We start from the raw sequence: 20,771 nt of genomic DNA on the forward strand, positions 1-20,771 counted from the left end.
GTGAATTTAGAGGCGATCAGATTAGCTGCATTTCAAGAAAAAAGGATTGTGTGCATCCGGTGTCCGATCGGAAACGCTAAACGCATGTAAACGCGGCTAATCCCGCGTGAAGGCAGGTGCATCTAAATGCAAGCAAACTTGATCTAATACGCATTACGTTTTTTTACACTTCCAATATAATTTATCTCACTTTTAAAGAACCGCAATGCAAGAATGCTAGTATAAGGCTGCATTCTCACTTTAGCGTTTCCCAAACAAGTGCGATTTTGTGCAAGTTTATGAAATGCGCAAAAATGCATTGCCTTATACTGGTAATGGCACCCCAAATGCATTAAAAAAAATGCGCGTTTGTCATGCAAATAAAGAGCACCAACTACAGAAAAAAAGCGTTAAAAAAAACTTACAGTTAAACGCTCCAAGGGGTTCAATAGCTACTTTGCTGTCTGATGGTTGAAAAATGCGCACAAATGTGTCAAAAAAAATGCACAAAAAAATGATCATCAAATGCAGAAAAAAACGCGGTTAAAAAAATGCACAGTTCAATGCTCCAAAAAGTTCATCAGCTACTTTGCCACACTTGTCACACGTATGGCGCAAATACGCACACCAAATCGCAAAAAAGCAGGGCGATTTTGCGTGCGTTTACAAAACGCAAAATGTGAACGCAGCCCGAATGTAGCCTAAAAATCCTCCATACAGCAGCGAGCTTTCCTTTATTTTGACATTGATAGAAACGAGCTATAAACGCGATAAATGTCTGCGGATGCGATTAAGGCGCTAAACTTTGGCGTTTTGCACCTTTAAAACTTTCAGACTGGCTGCAAAATCATTAAGCTGTTGAGGGAACCTTATCCTCTTGTCGCTGCTTTTCCAAGTGGCTGCATTTACTAGGCATGCTCACCAGTAGCTTCATGCAGTGCTAGATTACAATTCTGGAGCTGCTGCACACCAACTAGACGGGGATGCAAGCATGGGGGACGCACAAGGTAAGTCCTTGCCTTTCCTCAGTGTCTCCCTACACACCACCAATTCTGCACTGCATACATGCACGGTGGGGGGGAGAACGTTTAATCCGCCAAACTAATTGGAAGCCCACGAAATGAAAATCAGCAGAAGCTACGACAGAGGGGGGAGAATAAAAAAAAAGAGCCAGTCAGCAGCTGCTTGTGATGAAGTGGATCTAAGTTTCTCTATGGATTTTAGGCAGGTTTCTTGTATGGCTGGAAGATTTGTTCCATGTCTGCTATGGCATGCTTGTCACAGAGGCTATGGCACCATAACCTTCCCGTCCCACTGTGCCCGCTGCCTAGATTCCTCTCTGCATGTACAAGTGTGCCTCCGAGGATAACCTTCAATCCTACAGAAAGAAGTGTCGGAGAGACACAGACGCAGGGAGGCACGCTCTCATCAATTCTGACAATTTGGATTTTTTTTGGGAAGGTAGCTGAGTATTATTTCTCAATGATTTTCCATTTGTTGTCTTTTTTATTTTAATTATTTTTAGGTTGCAGGGTTTAGTTTAGAAGCAGTTGCAGCACTGACACTTCTCTGGTGGTAGATTATGCATTTTGTGCAGATTCTGGGCTAGGGACTTGGGGGTGGGGTTCAATCACAGACATAACATAGATTTTAGTGGCAAAGTACTGTCCAGTCACAAGACAGATAAGGCACTGTAACCGGGGGACAGGACGAATGGGTAACAGGGGCACAAGATAGATGGGGCATTGTAACCAGGGCACAAAATAGATGGGGCACTGTAACCAGGGCACAAGACGAATGGGGCACTGTAACAGGGCACAAAATAGATGTGACACTATAACCAGGGCACAACGCGAATGGGGCATTGTAACCAGGGCACAAGACGAATGGGGCACTGTAACCAGGGCACAAAATAGATGGGACACTATAACCAGAGCACAACACAAATGGGGCATTGTAGCCAGGGCACAAGATGAATGGGGCACTGTAACCGGGGCACAAGATAGATGGGGCACTGTAACCAGGGCACAACGCGGATTGGGCATTGTAACCAGGGCACAAGATGAATGGGTCACTGTAACCAGGGCACAAGATGAATGGGTAACAGGGGCACAAAATAGATGGGGCACTGTAACCAGGGTACAAGACTGATTGGGGCATTGTAACCAGGGCACAAGATGAATGGGGCACTATAACCTGGGCACAAGATAGATGGGGCACTGTAACCAGGGTACAAGACTGATTTGGACATTGTAACCAGGGCACAAGGTGAATGGGGCACTGTAACCGGGGCACAAGATAGATGGGGCACTGTAACCAGGGCACAAGATAGATGGGGCACTGTAACCAGGGCACAAAATAGATGGGGCAATGTAACCAGGGTACAAGACTTATTGGGGCACTGTAACCAGGGCACAAGACTGATTGGGGCACTGTAACCAGGGCATGAGGCGGAGGGAGCACTGTAACCAGGGCATATGGCGGATGGGGCACTTTAACAAGGGCACAAAATGGATGGCGTACTGTAACCAGGGTACAAGACTGATTGGGGCACTGTGACCAGCACACAAGATGGATGGGGCACCATGACCAGGGCACAAGATAGATGGGGCAATGTAACCAGGGCACAAGAAGGATCGGGCACTGTAAACAGGACATGAGATGGTTGGGGCACTGTAACCAGGGCACAAGACGGTTGGGGCACTACAACCTGGGTGCGGGATGCATGGAGTACTAAAACCAGGACACAAGATAGATGGGGCACTGTAACCAGGGCACAAGATAGATAAGGCACTGTAACCAGGGCACAAGATGGATGGGGCACTGTAACCAGGGCACAAGATTGATGGGGCGTTGTAACCAAGGCACAAGACTGATTTGGGCACCATGACCAGGGCACAAGAAGGATAGGGCACTCTAACCGAGGCAAAAGATGAATGGGGCACTCTAACCAGGGCACAAGATAGATAGGACATTGTAACTAGGGCAAAAGATAGATGGGGCACTGTAACTTGGGCACAAAACTGATTGGGGCACTGTAACCAGGGCACAACAAGGATGAGGCACTGTAACCGGGGCACAAGAAGGATAAGGCACTGTAACCGGGGCATAAGAAGGATAGGGCACTGTAACCAGGGCATAAGAAGGATAGGGCACTGTAACCGAGGCACAAGAAGGATAAGACACTGTAACTAGGGCATAAGAAGGATAGGGCACTGTAACCGGGGCATAAGAAGGATAGGGCATTGTAACCGGGGCACAAGAAGGATAAGGCACTGTAACCAGGGCACAGGAAGCATAAGGCACTGTAACCAGGGCATAAGACGGATGGGGCACTCTAATTAGGGGCACATTGCTGCCTATTTTAGTGATATTTCAACGGTTGAATTGCCTTTGAATTGCAAATTTAGTATGGAATGGAGGCTGCCATTGTGGACATCCTTTTGGAAATGCTAATTACCTAGCTGCTTTGCAGGACTTCTGGCTTCAATTTTTTCTAGGTCATAAGTATGCAGGAAGTTTGCCACCTCGCTGACTTTCTAATCCACATGCTCCTTCTGGGTCATTGATTGGAGTGTAAGAATCCAGAGACAGCCAGGCAACTGGCATTCTCAGAAGGATAGCAACCCTTGTATACCCCCCAGTATGGGTTTACTTTAAGACATTTAAGAAGAAACATCAAAAGTCTTTATCAGCATCCTTGTTTGCGGTTAGTGAGTTAGTACTGCAGTCAGCGATTCAGCATACCAGACAGGCATATAGCATTTCCAGGAGAAGTTTAGCAATGGCATCCTTTATATCTCTCTCAGGACAGTTTTACATTCAGACAACTAAGAACAAAAGTCAAAAATCCTTTTTTGCATTCTTGTTTGGGGTTGGTGAGTTAATATTAAAGTCAGCAATTCAGCATAACAGCCAGGAATCTAGCATTTCCAGTAGAAGGTCAGCAATGGCAGCCTCCATGATTGTCTATGAAAAGGTTTCCTATAAGGAACTGTCCATGGAGGTATTTGTGCATGGCGGTTCCTCTGAGATTGATCATTTGTCTTCTGCTTCCCGTACTGCTGCGCGGACTGTAGTCCTCAGTTTCAAGTCAGGATAATACATTATAGTGACTGTATTCCGGAATAACATTTGGAGCGGTTGAGTGTTGGAATAAGATCCATTACTACAGGAAATTAAAAGCTACTCTTTGGGCTAGTGTGAGAGAGTAGTGTTAAAAGTCACCGACAGGAACAACCTACCTGCTAAATGTCTCTAATGTTTATTCTGACATTCATTTTCTGCAAACTGTTACCCCACTCATTAAATCCTTGGGATTGCCAATGTCCTTACTATTAGGATAACCCTATGAGCATGGAAAAATGCAGACTAGTGTGTTATCTGAGCATCACTAAAAGGGAAAACTCACAGCACAGAATCATGTGACAAGAGGCTGCAGATCCACCCAGAGGCACTGTGGAAATCCTGTTGAATGAGACTGTAGCTGTTTATATGAAATACAGAGTAAAGGAGGCCATGCATCAAGCAATTTTCTTTCGGGTTACAGGTAATTAAATTGCTTGGTTCCCCATTAACACATTAAGTGTACTTGGGGGAATCCCTCCCATGGAGCTTTTGTATTTTGACAGGGAGAGGTTTCCCAAGAATCAAACTAAAATCCTGACAGGCTGGTTATACTGAAGTGGATCGATGGATCCACTTCAGTACAAGCAGCCTGCCCATAGATGGATCAAAATGTAACCAGTCCCTGCTGACCTGGGCGAATTTCGATCCATCTATGGCCTAAAGGTATGTTGAGGGGTATTTCTTTCCTTTAGCACAGATCTTGATAGTAGCACCCTAATGCAGCAGCATAAGAGAGGCATCTCCGTTTATTAGGCCCTGATGCTGACTGGAGGAGAGAGCAGAGTGATAACCTCATCTGTATGCTGCTGCTCCTTCGTTGTCCAATCACAGATAGGGCAGGCCCTGTACTTAGCTGTATTGCTCAATTGCAGTGAATTGTGCAAGGAAATCCAGGATGTTGCTCACATGCAGCTTGTTTACTGGCGGTTTTAGCCACTGCGGCTTCAGATTGCATGACCCAGAACCAGAGGAGGAGTTAACTTTTTTGGGGTGTAAGGTCATTTTTTGTTGTCTTGCACCCTTCTACCCTCCCTTCCAGATTCTTGGATGTAAGGTTATTATGGATCTACAGTTTGGGAAAGGGTTAATAATACATACCCTATATAAAAATCCCCAACACAAAAAAGCAAAAAGAACATAACATGGCAGGAAGGGGGAGGAGGGGTACTGTTGGTCACAGAGCTGGACCCTTCCATGGACTGTCAGTCCTATAGATATGGCTGTCCCCATTGCTGTATTATTGCATTGATTGAAATGGATGTGTACTGAGATCTTGTCCTGCAAGCATAGTACATTATGACTGTGATGTCCTGTGTATCTATAGAGGTTGTCACACAACCTAGACTCGCCTGGCCAATCACTGAGTGTATCTAGAAGCCATTCTCCAATCCAAACAGGCAGGAGTTTCCCAGGCTAATTCACGGCTGCCTTTTAAAGAGACACATTTCTTCTCCTTCTGATACGGATTGGCCTTTTTATACATTTCCTATTTATATAGCAATCGTATCAAAGCGTTCTTTTTCTGCATCATCAGCATTCAGGAGTTAAGGCTTGAACAGTACACAAAAATGATCGTTACTCCAAAATAATCAATCGCTCTATTCGTCCAGGAATAAAATAACCGTCATTTCCATTCTATTTGTCTGTATGTTTGCCTTCGGTTTTAATTTAAACTGAATTGAATGAGATCTGTCTGGTGAAAATGAAAAATCTGCTGTTAGGTAGCAGCTCTCAGCTAACGCTATCCAGAATACAAGTCAGCAAGTGCAGTCAGTTTACACCTATCTGACTGCAATCAATCCATGGCAGCCAGGATGAGCAGGCTTTTCACGGTGCTTCTGAGTAGTGATGAGCTTGGGATCAGCCTTGGGATCAGTCCAAACCCAGAAATTAGCTGTTTTTGATGGGTTAAAGCCCAACTCCAGGAAACTTGAAAATTCTCCCTTGCAGTGGGGATGAGTCTGCACTGCAAAGGTTAAAGTATATTCCAGAATTCGCCCCTTCCTGACTAACGACATCACAAAACAACTTATTTACTCCTTGGTTAGTTCCTGCCTTGACTACTGCGACTCCCTTATCACTGGCCCACCTTTACACAGGCTATTAACCCCCCCCCCCCCCCTTCAGTCTTTTATGAATGCTCCTACACTAATGGCTCGTTTCCACTGAGCGGTACGGTACGGTACGGTTCGGTACAGTTCAGTACGGTTTGGTACGGTACACCTTGATCAGGCTTGCGTTTCCACTGCCAACAGTACCTAAGCTCAACAGTACCTCAACAGTATTGCTCCACCCTGTTGGTACGGTACTAATGTGCTTGGTACCCCAATGAAAGGGTACAAAAAAAGTGGTACGGTACGGTTCAGAATTATGCCTCGTTTCCACTGAGTGGTACGGTACGGTTCGGTTCAGTACGGTACGGTTCGGAACAGTACACATTGCGTTTCCACTGCCAATAGTACCCATTCATGATATGTGTGGTGTAGCCGGAAAGCTGTGATAAACGATTCTCTTTCAACCAATCAAAGTTCTGCAGAGTGTAGCTCCACCCTGTTGGTACGGTACTAATGTGCTTGGTACCCCAACGAAAGGGTACCAATAAAGTGGTACGGTACGGTTCGGAATTAGGGTACCATTCATAATGGAAACAGCAAAAATTGCGTACTGTACCGAACCGTACCGTACCACTCAGTGGAAATGAGGCATAATACACCTAATACACCTTATTCACCGATCCATAACTGCTGCTCCTCTCTGCCAAACCCTTCACTGGCTTCCCCTACCCCATTGTATAAAATTCAAAATGCTAACCACAACATACAAAGCCCCCAGCTACATCACCAACCTCTTCTGCAGATATCGCCCAAATTGTCCTCTCCGCTCCTCCCAACACCTCCTGCTCTCTAGCATAGTATGTATACTGTATATATATATATGTGTGTGTATTTTAGTGTAGCATTCACTCCTGTGACGACCATTGATCTGTCCCAGGTTCACTTCCCACTAATGTAGCAGCATCCAGGCAAACAGCAACATTCAATTCCCCTGGCTCAGTAAACAGTCTAGGGGTTGCATTTTTTAAAGTTTATTGCTGAGTAACTTTGATGAAGATAATCCAGAACACCAAACAGGAATGGGAGAACACTCTTCTCCCTGAAGCTACTTCTTTAACCACTTAAGCCCCAGAAGATTGTACCCCCTTCCTGACCAGGGCCTATTTTGCGATTCAGCACTGCGTGACTTTAACGGACAATTGCGCGGTCGTGCAACGCTGTACCTAAACGAATTTGGCATCCTTTTTTTCCCACAAACAGAGCTTTCTTTTGGGGGTATTTGATCACCTGTGCGATTTTTTAATTTTTGCGCTATAAACAAAAAAGAGCGTCAATTTTGCAAAAATAACAATATTTTTCACATTTTTTTATATGAAATTCCCAAAAAAAAAATGTAAAAATCAACATTTTTTAACATTTTAGGCCAATTTGTTTTATGCTACATATGTTTGGTAAAAAAAAAATCATAAAAGCGTATTTGATTGGTTTGCGCAAAAGTTATTGCGTTTACTAACTAAGGGAAAGATTTTTGTCATTTTTGGTGTTTTTTTATTTTAACGCGTAATGGCCGCAATCTGCGATTTTTTTTTTTTGCGGTACTGCAACATTGCGGCGGACAAATCGGACCCTTGACTGACATTTTTGACACTTTTGGGGTTACCAGTGACATTACTACAGTAATCAGTGCTATACATATGCACTGTTACTGCAAAATGACACTGGCAGGGAAGGGGTTAACTTTATTGGGGAAGGAGAGGTTAAGTGTGTCCCTAGGGGCGTGATTCTAACTGTGATTGGACATGGCTACTGGTGTAGGAACCGTATGATCACTATTCATACACAGGGGAGAATGACAGGCGGCTTTTCTACATCAGCCGCCTGCCTTTCTCCCTTCACAGCGGACGATCGCGAGTGACCGGTGGACATCGGGTCCGCCGGTCACACGCACGGACTTCCCAGGGAACGAGCTGGGGCGGGAGCGCGCCTCCGCAGGCGCGCGCTCGCCCGCTATTGGTTCACAAGCAAGTGACAGGCTAGTGACGTACCGGTACGTAACTTTGCCTGGCCGGGGCTGACCGCCGCAGTATATGTACTTGCGGCGGTCGGCAACCGGTTAAAAAAGACCCTTCAGAAAGGGCTCAGGAAATAATTAGCACTGGAACACCAAAAGTAATGTTCTAGGCCAGGCAAGCCTTAGTGTCAGTGCACCAGGGGTTAAAAGCAGCAACAGTCACTAGGATCCTGTCTGTACTGACAGTGTCCCCGGGTATCTGGATGCCTTCTAGCTTCAGGCAGAACATTTCCTCAGTGAACCTTCCAGACTGAATACCCAGTGGAATCCCTCTCTAGCTTCAGAGAATTGTAGCATAGTAGCCCCTCCAACTCTGTCACAGCTGGGACCTTGATGAATACAGGTGAATCTGTAGCTGGGCTGTCTCAGTCTTCAGACTATTTATGGACTCTCCCTGCCACCTTCTGGGTACCCTCCCACAGGGATTGGCTAGAACCACAGAAATTTTCAGACTGCTTATTTGACTTTTCTACCCACTATATTCTGGAATCCTCCAAAAAACAGGGGAAGCAATTAAACCTGCAGTGTGCAGAGCCCAGAGCAGCCCAAATCACACGCTGTTCTCCTCATTACAGGAGAGCCATAAGAACTACATTTACCTAACCTGGCTAGCAACCTATCTAGGAGGGTGCTGCCATACATATCATAGCCTCCAACATTTTTATGTACTTCTTCCATCCAAAGTTTCTGGTTGATCCTGCCAGTTCCCTTTTCTCTTGTTCTAAACTAACTATGCAAAGTTTAGAAGCTGATCTGTGCTTGTGTGAGCAGTCTGCGTCCCAGTGCTGACCATCCGGAGGTACTGTATCTTCCCTAGCCTGCTCAGCCACCATACCCCCCACCCATTGAATGCGGTCTCAAGCCCTAAATGCTAATATGGTAGCTAAACATTATGTACAGTTTAAGCATGTGAGTTCACATCTTTGTGTTCACGTATTCTATAGGGCTCATTCACACCATAACGCAGTGTGCTGTGAATGGGCCCACACAGCGTTATGGTGTGAACTGACCCTATAGAATATGCATTTTCCTGCATTGAGGCATATTGCAGGATGCTAAGTTAAGCAGCACATTTAAAATTAATAAACTGCAACACATCCCATCAAATAGACGCTGTTTGCAGTTTATCTCAGTGCAGAGCTATGCAGTTGTATTGTGGTGCGTTGCAGTGCACATGATGTTTGAAGAGGTGTTTGGGTGCAATTCACAATGAAATGTAGCATAGCGCACCAATGCACAAATCATGCATTACTTCAATGGTCTGGGTGTGAATGAATGAATAAGGGTGTGAATAAGGTTTAGGAGGGCAGTATTTTTTTTTATGAAACTAAGATCAGGAACCTGGGGAAAGCTTTACGAAATATTATTTTACAGGAATAGTAGTAAATGCCTGGAACAGACTTCCAGTGGGGGTAGAGGGTCAATCATGAGTGATTTGAATTGCTCATTCAGGGCAAAGTGACAGTGTCTTTGCAAAGTTGCCCCCCCTGAGCAATTGATACTCACCTTGCCAACACCCCCTCGCAGCCAGCACTAAATTCCCCCCGGGTATCAGAGGTCAGGGGGAGCAGTGACATCACTCCCTCTATCATACAACAGGGTTTAGGCCTAGCAAATGGCTGCTAGAGTCCAAGTACTGAGAAATGGGAGGAGGTCGCATGCTCCAGCATACAGGGCGTACTGGACACTGTCGGCGACGGCGCTGGGGGAGCGCTGGCAGGGTGAGTTTCAGCGGGTCTGGGGGGGGGGAGCATAGGTGTGCGCAGCCTGTTGCATTAGGGTGTGCACTCCATATACAGTGCCTTGCGAAAGTATTCGGCCCCCTTGAACTTTGCGACCTTTTGCCACATTTCAGGCTTCAAACATAAAGATATAAAACTGTAATTTTTGTGAAGAATCAACAACAGGTGGGACACAATCATCAAGTGGAACAAAATTTATTGGATATTTCAAACTTTTTTAACAAATAAAAAACTGAAAAATTGGGCGTGCAAAATTATTCAGCCCCCTTAAGTTAATACTTTGTAGCGCCACCTTTTGCTGCGATTACAGCTGTAAGTCGCTTGGGGTATGTCTCTATCAGTTTTGCACATCGAGAGACTGAAATTTTTGCCCATTCCTCCTTGCAAAACAGCTCGAGCTCAGTGAGGTTGGATGGAGAGCATTTGTGAACAGCAGTTTTCAGTTCTTTCCACAGATTCTCGATTGGATTCAGGTCTGGACTTTGACTTGGCCATTCTAACACCTGGTTATGTTTATTTGTGAACCATTCCATTGTAGATTTTGCTTTATGTTTTGGATCATTGTTTTGTTGGAAGACAAATCTCCATCACAGTCTCAGGTCTTTTGCAGACTCCATCAGGTTTTCTTCCAGAATGGTCCTGTATTTGGCTCCATCCATCTTCCCATCAATTTTAACCATCTTCCCTGTCCCTGCTGAAGAAAAGCAGGCCCAAACCTTGATGCTGCCACCACCATGTTTGACAGTGGGGATGGTGTGTTCAGGGTGATGAGCTGTGTTGCTTTTACGCCAAACATAACGTTTTGCATTGTTGCCAAAAAGTTCGATTTTGGTTTCATCTGACCAGAGCACCTTCTTCCACATGTTTGGTGTGCCTCCCAGGTGGCTTGTGAAAAACTTTAAACAACACTTTTTATAGATATCTTTAAGAAATGGCTTTCTTCTTGCCAGTCTTCCATAAAGCCCAGATTTGTGCAGTATACGACTGATTGTTGTCCTATGGACAGAGTCTCCCACCTCAGCTGTAGGTCTCTGCAATTCATACAGAGTGATCATGGGCCTCTTGGCTGCATCTCTGATCAGTCTTCTCCTTGTATGAGCTGAAAGTTTAGAGGGAAGGCCAGGTCTTCGTAGATTTGCAGTGGTCTGATACTCCTTCCATTTCAATATTATCGCTTGCACAGTGCTCCTTGGGATGTTTAAAGCTTGGGAAATCTTTTTTTTTTCCAAATCTGGCTTTAAACTTCTCCACAACAGTATCTCGGACCTGCCTGGTGTGTTCCTTGTTCTTGATGTTGATCTCTGCGCTTTAAACGGACCTCTGAGACTATCACAGTGCAGGTGCATTTATACGGAGACTTGATTACACACAGGTGGATTCTATTTATCATCATTAGTCATTTAGGTCAACATTGGATCATTCAGAGATCCTCACTGAACTTCTGGAGAGAGTTTGCTGCACTGAAAGTAAAGGGGCTGAATAATTTTGCACACCCAATTTTTCAGTTTTTTATTTGTTAACAAAGTTTGAAATATCCAATAAATTTCGTTCCACTTCATGATTGTGTCTCACTTGTTGTTGATTCTTCACAAAAAATGACAGTTTTATATCTTTATGTTTGAAGCCTGAAATGTGGCAAAAGGTCGCAAAGTTCAAGGGGACCGAATACTTTCGCAAGGCACTGTATATAAATACTATAAGTGTATATATATATATATATATATATATATATATATATATATATATATATATATATATATATATACATATGTGTATTTATATATATATCAGTATGGCAATGGACAGTGTCAGTAGAGCAGTGGACAATGTTAGCAGGACAGAGGTTGGTGTTAGTAGTTTATTTGTATTATTTTTTTATTATTACTTTTTTACAACTTTTTTTTTTAATTTTTATTTTTTTTTAAATAATTTAGTATGACTTTATTTTTTTTTACAATTTTTTAGAAGCCCCACAGACCCCTAATGTCTAACATTTGGGACAGAGAAAGGGACTGAGGACAGAGATTCCCCAGTCCCTTTCTCTGCAACCAAGCAGCAGGGGAAATCTGCACAGCACAGGGTGATTAGGGTGTGCCTGTGCGCACGTCTATGGGGGGGGGGGGGGGGAGCCTGAATGGACAAGGTTACTGTATTTACAGTTAGTCTATATCTCCTCTGCTGTCCTGGAATACTCCTAGAAACATAGTTACCGGTAAGTCTAACTCTGGTTTTTCAGCCTGTCATTGATTTTGACAGGCTGCTGACAGTGCTGGCAGTGGGTCGAACACACCACATGTTGCTCCTGAGCGCAAAAATAGGGCAACTACACCTGAGCGCGTGGGGTTTTCATTATTTTTGCACTTTAAAATGGAACTTCACTAAAACAATGAAGTCCTGCTTATGCGCAGGTAGACATCAAGTCATCTTCATTATGGAAATAAAATACAGCTGGAAACATCCCCATCTTACCTACAAAATATTGAGTAGAAGTCAACAATATATCAAGCTTTATATAAAGATTTTGCCTTGCCCTGCCCCCTCCCCTCCCTCGGCCTCCTGGGATAAATCACATGTCCCAGGTGGCTGCAGGACCATTCACAAAGTGCCATGCGAGCTTGCGCATGCGCAGTGGGAGCCAGCTGTGATTCCTCAGGAAGCCTCAACTGGCTCCGGTATCCATGAAGAACCAACTGTGGGAAGACATCGCCAAACCCCAGGCAAGTTTGTAAGTAATAGATACAAGAGAATGAGAAGCACCTCTAAGTGTAGGAGTAATACCACTTTAATAGTTTAATTGCCAGTTCACCCATATACGATGCAGGAACCCTGCGAATCCACTGCGGGTTCCTGCATCGCACTCAACTCACAGACAGTTCACACTGCCATATGCAAATCGCTGGGGGTGTCAATACAAAGTTAACGACACCCCAGATCAGTTTGCATATCATAGTGTGAACTGTCGGTTCGGACATGAATCGGATCACATAGGTGTTAACACCCATGCGATCCGATTCTGGTGGGGACCAAAAAAAGGGTCCTGTGCGACTTTGGTCTGAATGCAATGCAAATTCAGCCATACAATCTGTATGGCTGAATTCGCAACACACAAAAAAAAGAAAGATTCTGCACTTCCTAACTCATGATGATGATAAGAAGACCCTCCCCGTGGGGGCAGCCTTCTCATCCAACATCCCTGTCTAAACGATTGGTTCCTCTGGCAGTCTTGACCCGGCGAGCAGTCCACTCCTCCAAGGTGGTCCTGAGCCCTGTCACTGACTACCTACTTCAGCCCATTAGGTTTCTCCCCACATAAATTCGGTCGCTGGAGCCTGAGCGAGCAATCCAACAGTACCATGGGGAATAAAAAAAAAGGATCTCTTCAGGGGTCCCTAATGACATCAGGGCACCCCCTATCAAACTCTTAATATGCTGCCCACTTCCTCCTGGGCAGCTGCTTTCAACGATCTAGGCCTGGCCCGATGGCCCAGTAGTCCATCTGGAACTTGAGGTAAATCCTTTTTTATTATTTATTTATTTTTTTTTGTAATCCGTGACCCCAGCCTGATGGCCCAAAGGGTCTCGACCCTGGAGAGGCCCCAATTCTGCACACGACAAGGCCCGAGTGACTCCGGTCTCCCACAGCACACACAACTTCTTGGGTCGACCTTCACTCCTCTCCGCCTGCAGCAGCAGATGGCTGCAATGCCTGCACTGGCTCCAAGCTTTCACCCGCATGGTCACATTCAAACACTGGGGACATACCAGGCCCAAATGCTCCATGCCTCCTCCGATGCATAATGCCAGTCCTCCATCAGGCACCCCTGTAACCCACAGGGTGGACGTCTTCGGCTCTCCAGTCTGCTGCCCGGTCCGCCCAGCAGGTTCTCCGCCAACATGTGAGGTAATCACTGATGTGCTCCGACTTGTTCCGACATTCGCCATTTGCTCCTCCGCACATGTGTCTCCTTCTCAGCCACACCTGGAGGCGGAAGTAATTTATGGACTCTACCGCTCGCTCCTGATTGGCTGTGCGTGAGCGGTGTCTCCACCCACATTTCCTTATTGGCAGTGGCTCCTCATGCTAGGCAGAAACTCTTCAGCGGACGCTTTCCCGCGCGTTACAGTAACCCCTCCAACGCCGCTCTCTCTCAACTCAGCCGACATGGAAAGTGAACCGTGCCCCTCACCAGACACGTATCCACTCTTCTTGCTTGTAACAGGGCTCCAGCTGCGCCTCCATCACCCTGAGCCATCTGACCCTCCTTGCCAGTCCGGAGAATTGTCCCGCTGTCGTATGCACGGTCAACAGTCCTCTTCCCAGAACATGTACAAGCAAGGCCCACCATACTGTATCCGAAAAATGTCCCACTGTCATTAACTGCATGGGCGACAGATTTCTTCACAATATCCACACTGCCACTGTACAGAAAGAATGCCCTGCTGTCATCATATGCACAGTCAACACTTTTCAATATAGTCTTGGCACACACATGGCCCCCGACACACCGATCCACGTGCCCTGGGCCACCATTTTCTCTGTCCATACTTGCACCCTTTACTGTTAAGCAGACACAGTCAATTTTCACAGAAGAATGCATTTCTCTCACCTCCCAGTACTTTACGGGATTGTACAACTTATAGCTCAGGCGGAAACTTTCCGGAAATAGTAGGTACAGATTGCGATTCTGACAGGAATCTTTCCATGGCCACAGGCAACCACTATTGTGCATTTTTTTTTTTTTCATCCAACTCTCCCTATCTCCTGTAGAGCAGGCCTCACACTTGTATTGAGAATTAGAACACAGTCTCTGGAGCAAAAACTAAATTTTTGAAAATTTTCTTAGGCTGTTGCCATTAGCAACAGGGCCAGTAACCCAGGGCTACATCCCGGACGAGCCCCCAAATGTAGCACTACTCAATTGGGAGCTGCTGGTTATGGATTCCCCTGGGTTACACATAGCAACAACTTGACAAAATAGCAAATTCTAAATGCTTGGCTCAGTCAGAAAACAGTCCAGGGGTTTCGGTTTTTGTTGATTTATTTGAGAACTGGGATAGGAGAAGGGATGAGTGGCATACTCCAACTGAAAAAACTATGCACAATTGCTGGGACTTCTATGTAACACTGAGTGCGGCAAGGCCGCTGCTTCACCTTGCCACTTTAGTGAAGAAGAATTAACTGAACTGTACTGTACTGCACTGTGAATCACTCTTCAGGGTCCTACTCGGCACCCCCTTTGTTCCTAGTCTTCAGGGTTATAAACGGCACCCCCTTTTACTCTGACACTCTGTGTGAGCTGGCCCCTTGATCCTCTGACTTCACTGTAGTGGTCCCCCTTCCTGGGCAGACCCTTTGGCAAGTCCCCCGGCACTCACGGACTCTGTTTTTCCCGGAAGACTCTGCCAGCAGCTCCACTGTCAGCTCTACTGGATCCTCTGCAGCTCAGCTCCACATCTGGTTCAGTAGGCCGACTGCCTAAGACCATCTTCCTCATACAGCAGGAGGAGAGACCAGCCGTCAGCCTCCTCCTGGAACTCTGCTTCCCACCAAAGATGCCCTGTCACATGTCCCCCCCCCTCACAAAAGCCAATGTGTCATTGGCCTGGTTTCCTTCACTGCCCAACAGGCTCCCCTATTGGATGCAGTGGGGACACTCCCTTAGACCCAGTGAATCACACATGGGAACATGCAACAGGCAACCTAATATATCAGGCTTCCCTGATAGGCAGAAGGAGCATAAGATGCTTTTACCTAGCACCTACCTATGAGGGTGCTACACATTTGTATGAACCGGCACTAAAACAACAATTGGCAACTGACATAGTGAGTATTGAGGATATAGACACATCAGAAGGAAAGTATCCTGTAAGAAAGTCATCAGTGTTGCTCAGCCATTTTAGCTGCTGCTGGAATCCATTTCAGGTTTCAAACCAGGAAGATGCCTTTTGTGAATTAACTATAATATTACCACTATAAGGCCCCATTTACATATTGGCGTCCCGGATCGTGGGCAGAATCGCCTCAATTTTGCCTGAAATTCTGAATCACAGCTAATCGCTTCCCATCACTTCCAATAGCACATCAAATGTGGCATGATTTTGCCGCGATTGTCGCCCGATGAATCGTGGTAAAATCGTGCAAACAGAATCGCGGGATGCTTGTCGCCCAAAAGAAGTTCTTGTACAAGTGACAGGAATTGCGTGGGCGTCCCACGATTTGCCGTGATTCGGAATCGCGGTCAGAATCACAGAGATTCTGCCCACGATCTGGGATGCCAAAATGTGAACGGAGCCTAAGACTTTTGAGACAGTCAGTGTCTCTTCTTATGGACACTTTTATTATTCTTCAATAATCTTTAGCGTTCCCCCTTCCTCTGTTTTATCCAGATTCCCTATACAGTATTTATATTCTTCCCTGGTCACATCACATTGTTATTTTACAAGTTTTGCGCCATCACTACTGTAAGTTTGTGAATAAGTACCTGATTTTTAGGCCTCATGCACACTGGACGTTTTTACAGCTGCTGTTTTTGGCTTCAAGATTTTTTTTTCTGCAGCCAGTAAACTCCCCAGCATGTTATCCTGTGTGTCCATGTAAACAAAGTAGAGCTTCACGATTAGGCCCCTTTAACACTTGTGTGACTTGTCCTGCAATTTGGGACTGCAAAGTCGCATGACAAGTCGTACTCCATGATTTCCAACGAGTACCGTTCATATCTGTATCTTACTCATATCGACTTAAAAAGTTGGCCCTGCACTACTTTGGGCCGATTTTAATGCGTTTTGAGGTCCAAAGACATAGGCATTGCTTCAAGTCCAGTCAAAATTGCGTCAAAATTGAGTCAAAATCGCGGTAAAATCATGGCAACAAAATCGAGGTAAAATTGCACAACTTGTAGGTCGCGCAAGTGAGAAAGGAGCCTTAATCGTTAAAAAATGTGATCTCGATTCAACCCCCCTCACAATCTTAATCCAGCATTTCCTCGATTCATACAGTGCAGAGCAGTTCTCTGCTCACTCACAGCTGTAAGATAACTATAAACATTGTATTATTTGGTTCTTTTAGATCAAAGGGATGAGCTTTGGTCTGTGAGCGCCAGTTCACATATATGCAATGACAGACATCGCATGTGATTCTCAGCGCACTGCTCTGCAAATCACATGCTTTGTCTGCGCGATGCGAATTCAGGCATACAGATTGTATATATATTAATAGACAAAAAAGAGGTTCAGCTCAATCTCACATAAATAAAGACAGGGAGAAAAAATTCCCATTAACCCTAACCTAAACCGTCACTCTCCAAGAGTGTTCACCTCTAGCCTATATGAACATCTCACAAGAAAGAGGATAACCTCAAAAGTTGCATCACAGTAGCAAATATATGTGAATGCTTTATTGAATTTACAAAAAAACCTACCAATTAGAACATATTCTACAAAACACCTCCACCAATCTAATTAAAAAGTGACAATGTTGGCAATCCAGACAGGCAGCTCCATCAATCAACCTGCCAAGCAAACACCCATATAAAAAATAGGAATGAAACCAATTGGAAATATTGTCATACTCCTGGTTGAGATTAAGATATTGGGTAATGGCAGTCAGTGAAAATTACAGTAGAAAGGAGGTTCATATAAACTTGTATATACAGTATCTCACAGAAGAGAGTACACCCCTAGCATTTTTGTAAATATTTTATTATATCTTTTCATGTGACAACACTGAAGAAATTACACTTTGCTACAATAAGGCCCCTTTTACACGGGCGCACCACCCGACAGCTCCGTCTCCACTCTGTGTGCAGAAATTGAGCTGTCAGATCCCTGCTGTCCTCTATGGGGGATCAGATAGGGTTTCCATCCATCTGGACAGGTTTGGAATCAGATAGCAGCGGGTGTCAGCGGAGATGTCTACGCTGACACCCGCTCCCCCATAGGGATGCATAGAGCATCCGATCAGGTCTGCCTGAAAAACTGACAGGCGGATCGGATCGGATCAGATAGCCCGTGTGAAAGGGGCCTAACAGTGTAAATTTGCTGTCCCCTCAAAATAACTCAACACAAAGCCATTAATGTCTAAACCGCTGGAACAAAAGTGAGTACACTCCTAAGTCAAAAAGTCCAAATTTGGCCCAAAGTAATAAATAAAAAAGGTACACGCCTCCATTCCTAAATATACATGAAAAGAAAGGAGAGTATAGCTCTGGGACTTTGAGTGAGGTGAACACAATTGGCCATTTGTAATAAAGTAGATATAGTTACAAATTTATTGAAAATGTAAAAAATCATCATATAAAATTGCATATGCATATGCCATACGGCAGGGCCGTCTTTAATATTGATTGGACCCTGGGCAAACATTTTCTTGGGTTCACTTATAAACTATTTGCAGACAGTGCGGGCTCAAGGGGCAGCTGCTTTTGGTCCCACAACAATGACTGGGCCCGGGGCAGCTGCCCCTTTTGCCCTGTGTTAAAGACAGCCCTGCCATACGGACATTTTTGCAATACATAGTAGTATACATGCTTGAAAATATATATTTTCTAGACATGTTTGTGCGCATCTACTCCTGAAGAGTGAGTAGTGACTCACGAAACACGTCGAGTTAGAAAGATGCTTCTTATCTACTATGTTATATTACAATTGTTATTTTCAAGCATGTATACTATTATGTATTGTTGAAATATTATGTTTATTAAAATGTCTGAATGGCATATGCATATGCAATTTTATATGATGATTTTTTACATTTTCAATAAATTTGTATCTATATCTACTTTATAACAAATGGCCAATTGTGTTCACCTCACTCAAAGTCCCAGGGCTATACTCTCTTTAATTTTCACAAATTTGGCCCAAAGTGTCATTATTTTGTGTGGCCACCATTTTTTTTCAGCACTGCCTTCACCCTCTTGGGCATGAAGTTCACCAGAGCATCACAGGTTACCACTGGATGCCTCTTCCACTCCTCTATGACAACATCACTGAGCTGGTGGATGTTAGAGACCTTGCGCTCCTCCACTTTCCATTTGAGGATGCCCCACAGATGCTCAATAGGGTTTAGGTCTGGAGACATGCTTGGCCAGTCTATCAGCTTTACCCTCTAATTCTTTAGCAAGGCAGTAGTCATCTTGGAGGTGTGTTTGGGGTTATCATGTTAGAATACTGCCCTGTGGCCCAGTCTCCGAAGGGAGGGGATCATGCTCTGCTTCAGTATGTCACAGTACATGTTGGCATTCATGGTTCACTCAATGAACTGTAGCTCCCCAGTGCTGGCAGCACTCTTGCAGCCCCAGACCATGACACTCTGTTAGCTCAAATCTCGTCAGAAGGCAATTACAAGATGATATACAGCCCTTCAGTCCTCACTCCCCCTGTATAGTGAATTCTCTCTCCTCTGGCCAGGAGACGTAACGACACATAGCACTCAAGCTTAGCGTAGAAACATCTGACTTTATTGCAAGTTTCGCTCACATTTAAAGGACGTTTGAGCGGCAAAAACTGCTTTAAACCGGTTACAATTCATGGGTCAACTTAACAATAGAGCATATCTCACAGAAACAATACATGAAAAGGTCCTTGCGTTCCCCATACATCTGTGTCAATATGAGGTGTCTTGTGTCTGAAATTGTGTTTTGTGGGACAGCCACTCCATCTGTGTTCAGCTATCTGATGTGTTAATGTAAGCAATTGTCAATTGTGTTCAGGTGTTGTCTGTCATCTCTATGCGAAGCCTTAACTTGTCAAGTGTCCAAATGAATGAATGAAAAGGTGTTTGACATGTAAACACCTATCACTGTCTGTCGTCTATATGCAAAATACAGCTGTCTGATGTCCAGTGTGTATGAATGAGGTGTGTCAAATGGCTCGTTAATGTCATTTGCAAGAGCCCACATTCCATCGTAGAATGGGCCCTAGCTGAAATGAAATATAATATTTTAGTAAGGCATGTTGATACACTCTTTCACACTCCTAATACAATGCTTGACTGTAGGCAAGACACACTTGTCTTTGAACTCCTCACCTGGTTGCCGCCACATGCGCTTGACACCACCTGAACCAAATAGGTTTATCTTGGTCTCATCAGACCACAGGACATGGTTCCAGTAATCCATGTCCCTAGTCTGCTTGTCTTCAGCAAACTGTTTGTGGGTTTTCTTGTGCATCATCTTTAGAGGAGGCTTCATTATGGGATGACAGCCATCCAGACCAATTTGATGCAGTGTGCGGCGTATGGTCTGAGCACTGATAGGCTGACCCCTCACCCCTTCAACCTCTGCAGCAATGCTGGCAGCACTCATACATTTATTTCCCAAAGAAATCCTCTGGATATGACTCTGAGCACATGCACTCAACCTCTTTGGTCGACCATGGCGAGGCCTGTTCTGAGTGGAACCTGTCCTGTTAAACCGCTGTATGGTGTTGGCCACCGTGCTGCAGCTCAGTTTCAGGGTCTTGGCAATCTTCTTCTAGCTTAGGCCATCTTTATGTGCAGCAAGAATTCTTTTTCTCAAATCCTCGGAGAGTTCTTTGCCATGAGGTGCCATGTTGAACTGCCAGTGACCAGTATGAGAGAGTGAGAGCAATAACACCAAATTTACCACACCTGCTCCCCATTCATACCTGAGACCTTGTAACACTAACGAGTCACATGACACCGGGGAAGGAAAATGGCTAATTGGGCCCAATTTGGACATTTTTATTTGGGGGAGTACTCACTTTTGTTGCCAGCGGTTTAGACATTAATGGCTGTGTGTAGAGTTATTTTGAGGGGACAGCAAATGTACACTGTTATAC

General features: G+C 44.9%; 1 protein-coding gene across 1 annotated transcript in view; it reads left to right on the forward strand.

Annotated features, from left to right (window-relative positions):
* Positions 1–892: 892 nt before the first annotated feature.
* The window catches only part of JCAD (junctional cadherin 5 associated), a 180,821-nt gene continuing 160,942 nt past the window's right edge, over positions 893–20,771 (forward strand). Inside the window, exon 1 of the mRNA XM_082258124.1 lies at positions 893–986. The gene's annotated coding sequence lies outside the window, so the exon portion shown is untranslated. The remainder of the gene's footprint in view (positions 987–20,771) is intronic.

This window comes from Pelophylax lessonae (genome assembly GCF_965119305.1).
Source record: "Pelophylax lessonae genome assembly, chromosome: 5".
Lineage (NCBI taxonomy): Eukaryota > Metazoa > Chordata > Amphibia > Anura > Ranidae > Pelophylax > Pelophylax lessonae.